At 37.3% G+C, this 10,993-nt stretch overlaps 1 long non-coding RNA gene across 1 annotated transcript in view; it reads left to right on the forward strand.

The window, feature by feature from the left end:
• The window catches only part of LOC120405767, an 88,656-nt gene extending 82,743 nt beyond the window's left edge, over positions 1-5,913 (forward strand). The window contains exon 4 of the long non-coding RNA XR_005598849.1: positions 5,264-5,913. This is a non-coding gene — a long non-coding RNA (uncharacterized LOC120405767). The remainder of the gene's footprint in view (positions 1-5,263) is intronic.
• Positions 5,914-10,993: the final 5,080 nt, after the last annotated feature.

The following is a 10,993-nucleotide window of genomic DNA, read 5'->3' on the forward strand; positions in this document are numbered from 1 at the left end:
CCAGCGGGTTTAGTGGTCAAACAGTGTCTTCACAGTTCTCGTCAATCTCCTTGTTCTGCAGTGGGCCCTCCCAAGCCATATATAATGGGCCACACCCTCCTGTGTATCTCTCCTTCTATGTTTGGGGTTCTGTCACTTCAAAGGGAAGGGGGAGAAGGGGAGGGAGACCTAGGTCTTCTCACTCCACTGAAGGGACGTTGCAGTGTCTGGACCACTTATTGGTCCATCCTAAGTTTCTGTGGCTCCTCTCTTTGGGGACGCTCCTACGTTCACAACCCCACCAAAAAACTGAGGTGAGGAAGAGGTGTTAAACTGGTCCTCCCCCCTGGAGCATGCCCTACAACTGCTGAGGGGTGGGGGCCTCCCTGGCCCAATACTGCCTTCTGCTTTGCTCTGGGTTAGTGTCAAGTCTGTAAATCCCATCTCTCACATACACACAATCCATCATGCATTTGTACATGTCTAGTTTTCAGCAAAGATCTCAATGGCCACCCTGAATGTTTGCACCCTAAAATAAGTTATTATATTGGTATTTGTCAAGCTTTTGAAATTAATTCTACGTGACTTGTTCAAGGAATCACAAAATGTCTATGCCAGAGCGGACAATAAAAACATAGTCCCAATTTCTAGTCCCAAATGCCACACACAAGACCATCCTTCATCTTGTTAATTGCCGCTGTTTGTCTGTCTTGCCAGATCACTTTCTACATTGTTTTAGAAATCAATGAAAAACTGAAATAAACTAACATTATAATGCCTGGTTAGTATTATCTTAAATTCAGATGGCATGGAACTTACAGCCCTAACCAAGCTAAAGTATAGAGATGCTGTAAATTAGTGACATAAAAAATAAGTATCAGAACATAAACATAGTAAATATGGTTTTCTTTCTGCTTTTTTAAAAATAAAAAAGGCAATAACAATAAAGACCATGGTAATACAATGGTAAGATTATAAATTAACATGCATAAAAATCAGTAAATGGAAAAACTATTGTTCTCATGGCAACATTATTTTGTCCTGGTTGTATATACATACAAATTCAGTTAACTAAAATGCAAAATTTCATATTAACTCACCCATATTCTGTAAATGTTACTATGGCAGATGCGTTGTTTTTTTCATTTCCTGAGTCCTCTGTATACATGCTTGTAATAATCACATTAGTGGACAGTTTGGGTTTTGTTTTGTTTTTTGTTTTTTTAAATTTGTAGTATTTATAGTCAAAAGACATATTTGTCTTTCACACAGTAACATTCTTGTTTTATCCAATTATAGCTATTTTAAACAAGTTAGAGAACTGAAGTGAGGTGTGACAGATGAGGCCTATGGTTACAGAGCCTTTAATAAATATTCACGGATATTTCATATTAGTGGTCACTATTGGTAACCAGCAGATAAGAATAAGGAATAGTTAAAGATGCTGTAGGGAGGCAGAGGAGTAGTTGGGTCTCATTATTGGAGTGAGGGAGGAAAAACAAAGCAGTAAATATCCTACAATCACCAAGCAATATTAAAAAAATGAAAAACAGACATGAAACAAAGAGAAGATTTGTATCCAAGAGAGAGAGTTTGTTATGGCAGCAGAAAATCTCTGTGGGAAGGGAAATAATTTGGTGAGGCTGCTGTCACTGAGAGACCACCAAAGGTAGGTGTTGTCTACATGCCAAAAGTGTACTGACACCTGGTATGTGGAATATTTTCCATGTTGGCACAGAAGGCATGTCTGAGGCTTTTATATAAGTTTCAATAAAACACTGGGCCATGTCAACACCGATGCTGGCAAGCCTAGACTTATTTCTGGCATAAGTAAATCATCTTCTGGAAGTATAACATACCTTCCAGTGGAAACTGATGATACAACTGAATATCACCAAAACCCATCCACCACCTAGCCCCTCTATTTTCCCAAAGTTGAGATGGAGAGATGACAAGAATGATGTAGAATAGAGCCATGAGGAGGCCTGGGAAGGGTCCGTAGATAGTTTTAAAGACAAGAAGAGTAATTCTGAATTTGAGTTTGGAAAGAATTTGAAACTACAGAGGACGTGTACCATTTCTCCTTAATCATGTGCAACAACATATAAGGAAATGTTTAGCTCTCTGTGTAAGATACTCCATTTCAAGTTTGCTGCAGCCAAACAGGTTTTCTTGGATAACTTTCCTATGAAAATGTACTGCCTTGCACTATGACAGCAACCTTCCTTTTCCCACAAAAAGTCACAGCCCAATTAACATTAATGTTCCATGGAGTCCTTTGAGAGCTCCAGGGAAATTAGTTCCATAACTTATAGGTTCAATCCTGCACTAAAAGGATTCCTCCTTATTTTCTGATACACCCTGAGCAACGTATTGTGATTTTTATAACAGTTCATTATTGTTTAGCAAGTCTGTCAATATGAACCAACTGAACAAAATCCCACTATTGCACTGAGCATACCTGAAATACAATGTTTACATTAGAATATCCTTGGTATTATTAAAAGTACAGCAAAAGCACCATATTGAGTCCAAGATATTATTTGTGCCATCTTTTATGTTTCAGAGCCTCACCAATTTGGTTGTAGATACAATGAAAGTGTGTTCAGTGATTTGCTATGGTAAAAAAATAAAAATTAAATATATAGGAGATTAAGCTCACTGGACTAGCTGAGAGCAGAATTAGGCCCATTACTTTTACTAGGGAGACTAACAGTTTAAGTCAGTAAACCAAAAGACGGCTTAGGGAAGGTGATCGCCTTGTAGGATATGACAGTTCCAAGCTCAGGGAATTATCTGAATATCAGGTTCTGTTGAATCCAATGCCTTATGCAGTATATATTTTTCCAAAATTGTGCCCTATGCCCAAAACTTATTGTAATAATTCCATTGCAATATATTTTAATTTTGGGAAATGAGAGGTGTTGCAAACATAGCTTGGGTATACTCTAAAACAATTTAACAAATTTGTCATTTTGGAGGTACTGAATATAAGAATTCTGAGCAAAGCAAGATGCTTGATGTGTTAATTTTCATGCTCGCACTCAGAATTCCCTATATAACATTGTTGGTGAATGAATTCTGGGGCAAATATTGAAAGGTTAAGGGCACTAAATGTTTTCTACCGTGTGCTTTTCATAAATAAAAACTTTGGCAAGCATTTTCTACTTTTAATCTCCAGATCGCTTTGGAGAATGATTATATAGTATAACATGTAAAAATAAAATAAAATCCCAAAATTGTTTGAACATCACAAAATAAAAAAATCAGTTTGTATGCACAAAAGTGGCATGCTCACACATATTTTGCTAATGGTGAGAAAAGCAAAATGAAAAAATACCTCCTTCTGTACCTTGGGAAACTATTTTAACTGATGATTTTCCTCTCTCTTCAATAGCTTCCCCCTTCCCTCCAATTTAACTAGTGTAATTTTGAGTGTGCCTTGCTCCTAATAGCCTAGTGAAAAACAATACTTCTATCTCCACTCAATCTTTGCTGCAATAATATTCTATTTAAAGTATTTCATGGGAAATTTCATGGTCTCCTGTACAGAGCATGAAAATCAGAGGGCCTAATTTCCATTGCCCTGCACCTTGTGCAGTCGTTTACACCAGTGCAAAGTAGTTGTGAAATGCTGCCATTCTGATATAACAACACTTTATGCGCACTGTGCATGGTGCCAGTAACTACACATTCATGATTAAGAACCAGAGCCAAAATCAGGAGACCCGTGTTATAGGCTTGGCTTTGCCATTATCCCTCAGGTATAACAAATTACTTAATCTCTTTGCTTCTGAGTTTTCCCCATCTGTAAAACAGGGCTAATGAAACTCATCATTCATAGTAAATTGCTTTGAGAGCTATGGATTAAACAGCAGGTACGTCATTTACCTATTAATGCTTTCAGTTGATTATAACAAGTGGAGCTGTCTAAATATTTGGCAAATTTGTTCTACAACTTTTGTGATTTAAAGAGAAATTTATTCTACAAATGGTCCCCCCCCTTATACATAAGACACTAATTACAATTCATATGTTTACAAAAGGCTTATAGTAGGAACCTCAAAATGTTTTCATGTTCTAAATGTTAATACATATCAACAGATTTGAAAAGAAAAATCTATGTTTTCTTAAATATTATTGTAATTAGGGAAAGTAAAATAAATTTAACAACTAGTATAAAGATAAAGATGAGAAAAGGGAAAAAGAGGACTATATATGAAAGAAGAGCAGAGCTGGAAAAATCTTGGAGTTTCACTTCACAGTTGGCTCATATCAAGTCTTTGTAGGCCTGCCCTCTCTACTTTTCTCTGACTTTGTGTTCAAATGAACTTATAAACATGAAGTAATATACAGTTGAAGTCTAGTGTTTTGCGTAGTTGCAGGTCAAGACTTGAGCAAAACCACCAAAATTAACATGATTCATACCCAAAAGCATAAAATTTTTCCAGGTACTCAGCATGTCAGCCAGGTTTATTTGAACCTCAGCCCATGTGCACAATCCTTTCAGTAGAACCAATCAGGAAAGTTACTCTTTTTGAAAATAAGCCAGTCCATATTTGTGTCCAATATAGTAGAACACTATAATAATCTTCCTCAATGGAAAATGAATTCTGTGACCAACAGAGGCTATTCTGAGATAATTTTAGTTTGCTTTTTCCCTAATCTAGTGTCTCTCAATTTTTTCCATACCGGGTGTCCATGCTATTTAGTAATATGGGAAGGTAGGCAAATTGTTACCCCCAGGTTGTTTACAAAATTCCAACAAATCAGCCTGGTGGCTCTGAGCCTAGTAATTCGTAGATACAACACCTAACTCTACACACTATGCATAGTGAAGTCAGTGGGACTGCTCAGATGCTTAAAGTTTATCACTTGCATAAGCATCAGCAAAATCTGGGCTACATTTGTTTAGGGATTTGTGTGCCTTTTCTTTTTTTACAGAACAAAGTCCAGGCAAGCTCTTCATCTTGAAAGAATAAATTTATTTATAGATAAGTTAAAAAATAGAAAGTATTTGAACATTATTCCTACAAGTAGACCATCACTTACTACATATATGGGGAAATAGTCCCTGTGCTCTGAAAAAAATCATCTCTGTTATTCCACTTTATATAAGATTTTTTTTAATGAAATTTGTTGAATCCAAGCTTTTAACTGAAAGCATCAAACATACTAGTGTTAAATAACTATGTAACACCCTTTCTTTCTGCACTGTGGAAAACACCCTATGTAAATATATGTTTAAGTGAAGCTTTAATAAATTGTATCTGTTTTCCCCCAGGCTCTACATTCTTTCCAAACTCCATTAAATGATGAATTCATGAAAATGCAGAAGACAAAATGAATTCTGTGAAAAACAATTTCTGTCTCTAGAGTGCTAGTAAAAGCAAAGGAAATGTGTGACAACAAGATTATACCCCATCTTATACCAGAGGTCATGTGTAACTTGTTGAGACGTACTGGCAAATTATAAATATAAAAACTTCAGGTTTGTGGTATGAGTCAGTTTGCATTTATCTTGTATTGTCTGTTCATCCACCAACAGAATGAATAATAACCACTTTGAGCCAAGTTCATTCCTGGTGCAGTACTTTTTGGTTTCAGAGGAGTTAAACCAGGAACGAATTTGGTCCACAATACGGAATTAATTATATATCCTCTGGTTGATGAAGCAAACATTATTTTTATTACATTTATGGAAAAAAAATAACAAAGCCGTTAGTAATTTCAATTAATTGGAAACAATTACCTATAGGAATGGAAACATTTTATCCTGAAGTCTCGTTTGATCAGCTCACAAGAGCGAATTACTGCTGTATTATTTCTCTCACACATAACTCTCTGAAAATGACACATTTTTAATCATATAGAAACAAATATTTATCCATATTGCTTGTCACTCAGTGGTCCTTAGGAGAAAATCTTATTAGAAATGCCTATTAATTACTCTTAAATTACAGTGTATTTTGGACAGTAATCAATGTGGAATCCACATACATTTATTGTGATCGAGACCATTAGAATGAATATTTAATCATAGATTTAAATGGCAAAATAAAGTCTTACTAACAGCACAATATGGGAGTAAGTGACTTTATGCTGCAGTAGTATTCCACTACAAAGTCCCCAAAGAATATGTACATATAATTAAGAAATATGGTAAAAATCACCATATTAGAGAATGTTTGTGAGACCACAGAGAAAAAAAAGATCTATTTATATAGTCCAGCCCAGTGTTCTGGCTCTTCTTTGGTGCTTAATATTTTTTTAATTTACTTTTAATTGTTGTTGAATTCTGTATATATGTTGTTTTTTGTAAAGTTGCCTTTTTTTTAAATACTAGGTAAATTATGCCTTTAAAACAGGAGTCAGCAACCTCTGGCACGCAGCTCGCCAGGGTAAACACCCTGGCGGGCCGGGCCAGTTTGTTTACCTGCCGCGTTGGCAGATTCGGTGGACTGCGGCTCCCACTGCCCGCGGTTCACCGTCCCAGGCCAAGGGGGGCGGCGGGAAGCGGCGCAGGCGAGGGATGTGCTGGTTGCAGCTTCCCACCACCCCCATTGGCCTGGAGCGGTGAACCGCAGCTAGTCTGCTGAATGCGGCAGGTAAACAAACTGGCCCAGCTTGCCAACGTGCTTACCCTGGCGAGCTGCGTGCCAGAGGTAAGCACGTTGATTACCCCTGCTTTAAGAAATATCCTGAAATAGGGGGAAGTGAGGAGGTGCATCACTCCTTCAGTAACTTCACATCAGGCAAGTAGGTACTATTCCTCCTGGAATCCAGAGGGAGTAAAACAGCAACACCACGCTCTGATAGGTTCATGTGCAGGGCTACATGGGTCAGCTCAGCTGGTCAGTATGTGTGTGTGTGGTGCGGAGGGACAATGGCCCCAAGCCATTCCTGAGTCTTCCCAATAAACTTCAGTGGGTGCTGCTGATATAACATATACTTTACACCTTAATAAGTGTATTCCTAGAGTGAACTAAAAGTATATCATAGAAGTGTAGCATAGGATTGGAAGGGACCTCAATGGGTCACTTAGTCCAATCCCCTTCACTCAAGGCAAGACTATGTAATAACTAGACCATTCCTGACAGGTGTTTGTCTAACCTGTTCTTAAAAACATCCAATGAATGGAAATTCCATAATCTCCCTAGGCGATGTGTTCCAGTGCTTAACTACCCTGACAGATAGGAGATTTTTCCTAATAGCTAACCTAAACCTCCCTTGATGTAATTTAAACCCATTGCTTCTTCTCCTGACCACAGAGGACATTTATTCCCCTCTTCCTTGTAACATCCTTTTATGTACTTTAAAACTGTTATATCCCCTCTCAGTCTTCTCTTCTGCAGACTAAACAAACCCAATTTTTTTCAATCTTTCCTCATAGTTCATGTTTTCTAGATCTTTAATCATTTTCACTCTCCTCTGGACTTTCCTGAAAGTGGCACCCAGAACTGGACTCAGTACTCCAGCTAAGGCCTTATCAGTGCTAAGTAGAGTGGAAAAATTACCTCTTGTGTATTGCTTATAACACTTCTGCTAATACAACCCAGAATTATGTTCACTTTGTTTCCAACAGTGTTACACTGTGGACCTATATTTATGACACAACACACTATGACTCCCAGATCCCTTTCTTCAGTACTCCTTCCTAGGCAGTCATTTCCCATTTTGTACATGTGCAATTGATTGTTCCTTCTTACATAGAGTACTTTGCATTTTTTCTTATTTAATTTCATCCTGTTTAGTTCAGACCTTTTCTCCAGTTTTTCCAGAGCATTTTGAATTTTAATCCTATCCTTCAAAGCACTTGCAATCCCTCTCAGCTTAGTATTGTCCACAAACTTTGTAAGTGTACTCTCTATGCCATTATCTAAAATGTTGATGAAGATATTGAACAGAACCAGAACCAGGACTAATCCCTGCAGGACGGCACTCAATATGCCCTTCCAGCTTGACTGTGAACCACTGATAACTACTCTCTGGGAACAAAAAAAAAAACAGGAGTACTTGTGGCACCTTAAAGACTAACAAATTTATATCATAGAATGGAACACACAGACAGGAGATATTTATACATACAGAGAACATGAAAAGGTCGAAGTAGTTTTCCAACCAGTTATGTGCCACCTTATAGTAATTCCATCTAAATTGTATTTCCCTAGTTTCTTTATGAGAAGATCATGCGAGACAATATCAAAAGCCTTTCTAAAGTCAAGATATACCACATCTATCACTTTCCTCTTATCCACAAGGCTTGTTACACCTTGTCAAAGAATGATATTAAATTGGTTTGGCAGGATTTGTTCTTGACTAATCCATGTTGACTCTTACTTATCACCTTATTATCTTCTAGGTTTGCAACTGATTGTTTGATTATTTGTCCCATTATCTTTCCAATTAGTGAGGTTAAGTCTGACTGGTCTGTAATTCCCCAGGTCTTTATTCCCCTTTTTATAGAATGACATTGCCCTCTTCCAGTCCTCTGGAATCTCGCATGTCTTCCATGATCTTTTGAAGATGGCTGGGAGATCTACTTGGTCAGCTCCTTGAGTATTCTAGGATGTATTTTATCAGGCCCAGGTGATTTGAAGACATCTAACTTGTCTGAGTAACTTTTCATTATTTTAGAAGTCCAGTCGCTAATAACATTTTTGGTTGAAACTGAAACAAAAAAGTAATTTAGCACTTCTGTCATTTCCACATTTTCGGTTGTTGTCTTTCTCCCCTCATTGAGTAATGGGCCTACCCTGACCTTGGCATTCTTCTTGCTTCTAATGTATTTGTAAAATGTTTTCTTGTTACCCTTTTTATCTTTAGCTAGTTTAATCACGTTTTGTGCCTTCACCTTTTTAATTTTGTCCCGACATGCTTGAGTTGTTTGTTTATATTCATCCTTCATAATGAATATGTGGATGTTCATATGCTGCCAAGAACAATTACATCAATAATAAATTTAACATTCCTATATGACTTGTCGAGCTGTTGAGCCATGATGTGCAACTTTATCTGCCATTTTGGATGTCATTGAGTTGAGCTGGAAAATCATGTATCCATATTCTACCATATAATACCTTGAGTTACAGAAATAAAGGGTCTCTGTAGAAGAACATATGTCCAGTTTCCCATTGGGCTGGAATATGCCCAACACATGAACTCTGGAATCCACACCCTCAAGCAAAGTCCATATATATTACCATGCTGGTCTTCACCTCTATCATTTCTCCTCCCCATGTTCAGCTGTAAACCATGCTGAATATGGAGAACAATTGAAAGAGCAAGAACGTTGACTTTTGCTGATCACATATCTAAGCAACTTATAAACATAGCTCCATATTGAACTAAAAGCTTGGAAATTTGTTTTTTATACTAGGAAGTGTTCCAAATCTATTTTCTATGCATAGTACTGGATAGTCTTTCTGTTTGCAAAATAAGTTCAGTGTTAATAATTGTAGCATAATGAGTGAAATCAATTTATTAGTCATGGTAGTTAAATAATCTAAGACCTGTATCTGACCCAGAAAACCTTAATCTTCTCTTTAACTGATGAAATCTGTGTCAGCCAGTCAAATTTCTGGATAGCTAATTCTTATTCACTTATAGAGTTTAGAAAAAAATATTTTTTTCCTAAAAATAGACTTTTAAATAGTTTTAATGAACTTATATGTGGCTTGGTTTGATCAACTGCTTCTCAAATCAATTTTTTTCTGTCACCCAGAAACAGTTTTAAAATAAAGGTAATGAACAAACCAAGCAACCAACATTCCAGTGAGTTTTAAACTCTTTGTGGCAGGGCTCATCTTTCTGTTATTTATTTGTAGAGCCCCTAGCACAATGGGGTCCTGGTGTATGATTTGTATCCTAGTCACTACCGCAGTACAAACGATGTTTGTTTTTTTTGACTGGCCACTCAGCCTTCCTTCTCAACTCTCCAACATTTGATATTTATATATTCAGTAATTTCATGTCTTGAATGTAAAGTCATTGAGGCAGATTATTGTGACAGAACAATTCTCACCATTTTGCACTGGCACTTATCTTTGTAGGTGCTGAGTAAAGCTAGGCAAAATCACATTTGGATGAATAGTTTATTTGCTGAAAAATGTGGCTTCAGTTCCCCCAAAACTATTTGCACATTTGTGTCAACTTTGCCAAACTGAAAAAAAGTCAAACCATTCCGGCCATGTCACAATAAAAAGTATTATGTTGACTAAAAAAAAAATCATTTTGACTCCTCAGGCGTTTTGACAAAAGCAAACAAAGAAAGGAGTCACAAAACAACCACAAGAGGAGGCAGAGGTGACCGTGCCTTCCTTGCTAGCTTTAGCTCAGCGGTTCGGGCACCTGTGGGATGTGGAACAGCCAAGTAATTTACATTGGTGATTCATAGTCATTCACTGGGACAATTAATAGTCCCTGGGTCAAGGAAAATGAACAAGAGTGACTGGTAGTTACAGAAATCACCTGGGCTGTAGCAGGCCCAAGTTCAAATCCCTGCACCAAAAGCTACTTAATTATTTATAAAAAGTAGAACAGATTCAAGAGGAGAGATTACAACCTGCACCCCCACATCCCATAGTCCAGTTGTTAGGGGCATTCTCCTGTAATATAGGAGTTCAAATCTGTCCTCTGCATGGGATAGAAAGTGAACCTGCATTTCCTACATCTGAGTCAACTGCCCTAACCACTAGACTATAGCTTATAAGAGAACTGCTGCCACAACCATCCTCTGGCCATTGTATGAATCCTTTACTTTTGCCTATGTTAACATGCCTGGAAAATCAAAATGAAGATTTTCAGGATAAAACAAAATGTTTCGACATTACCAAATCATTCCAATTCATTTTGACTCAATTTGTTTTTACGTTTTGATTTGGTGAAAATATTAATTCGATCCCTCAAAAAGGTTTTTTGTTTTGTTTATTTAGAATTGCTAACTAATGGGGGGAAAAAAACATTTGCCCAGCTCTGGTGCCAAATGGCCACAACTCCTGTTGACAGCCGTGAG

This window comes from Mauremys reevesii, linkage group 5 (assembly GCF_016161935.1).
Source record: "Mauremys reevesii isolate NIE-2019 linkage group 5, ASM1616193v1, whole genome shotgun sequence".
NCBI lineage: Eukaryota > Metazoa > Chordata > Testudines > Geoemydidae > Mauremys > Mauremys reevesii.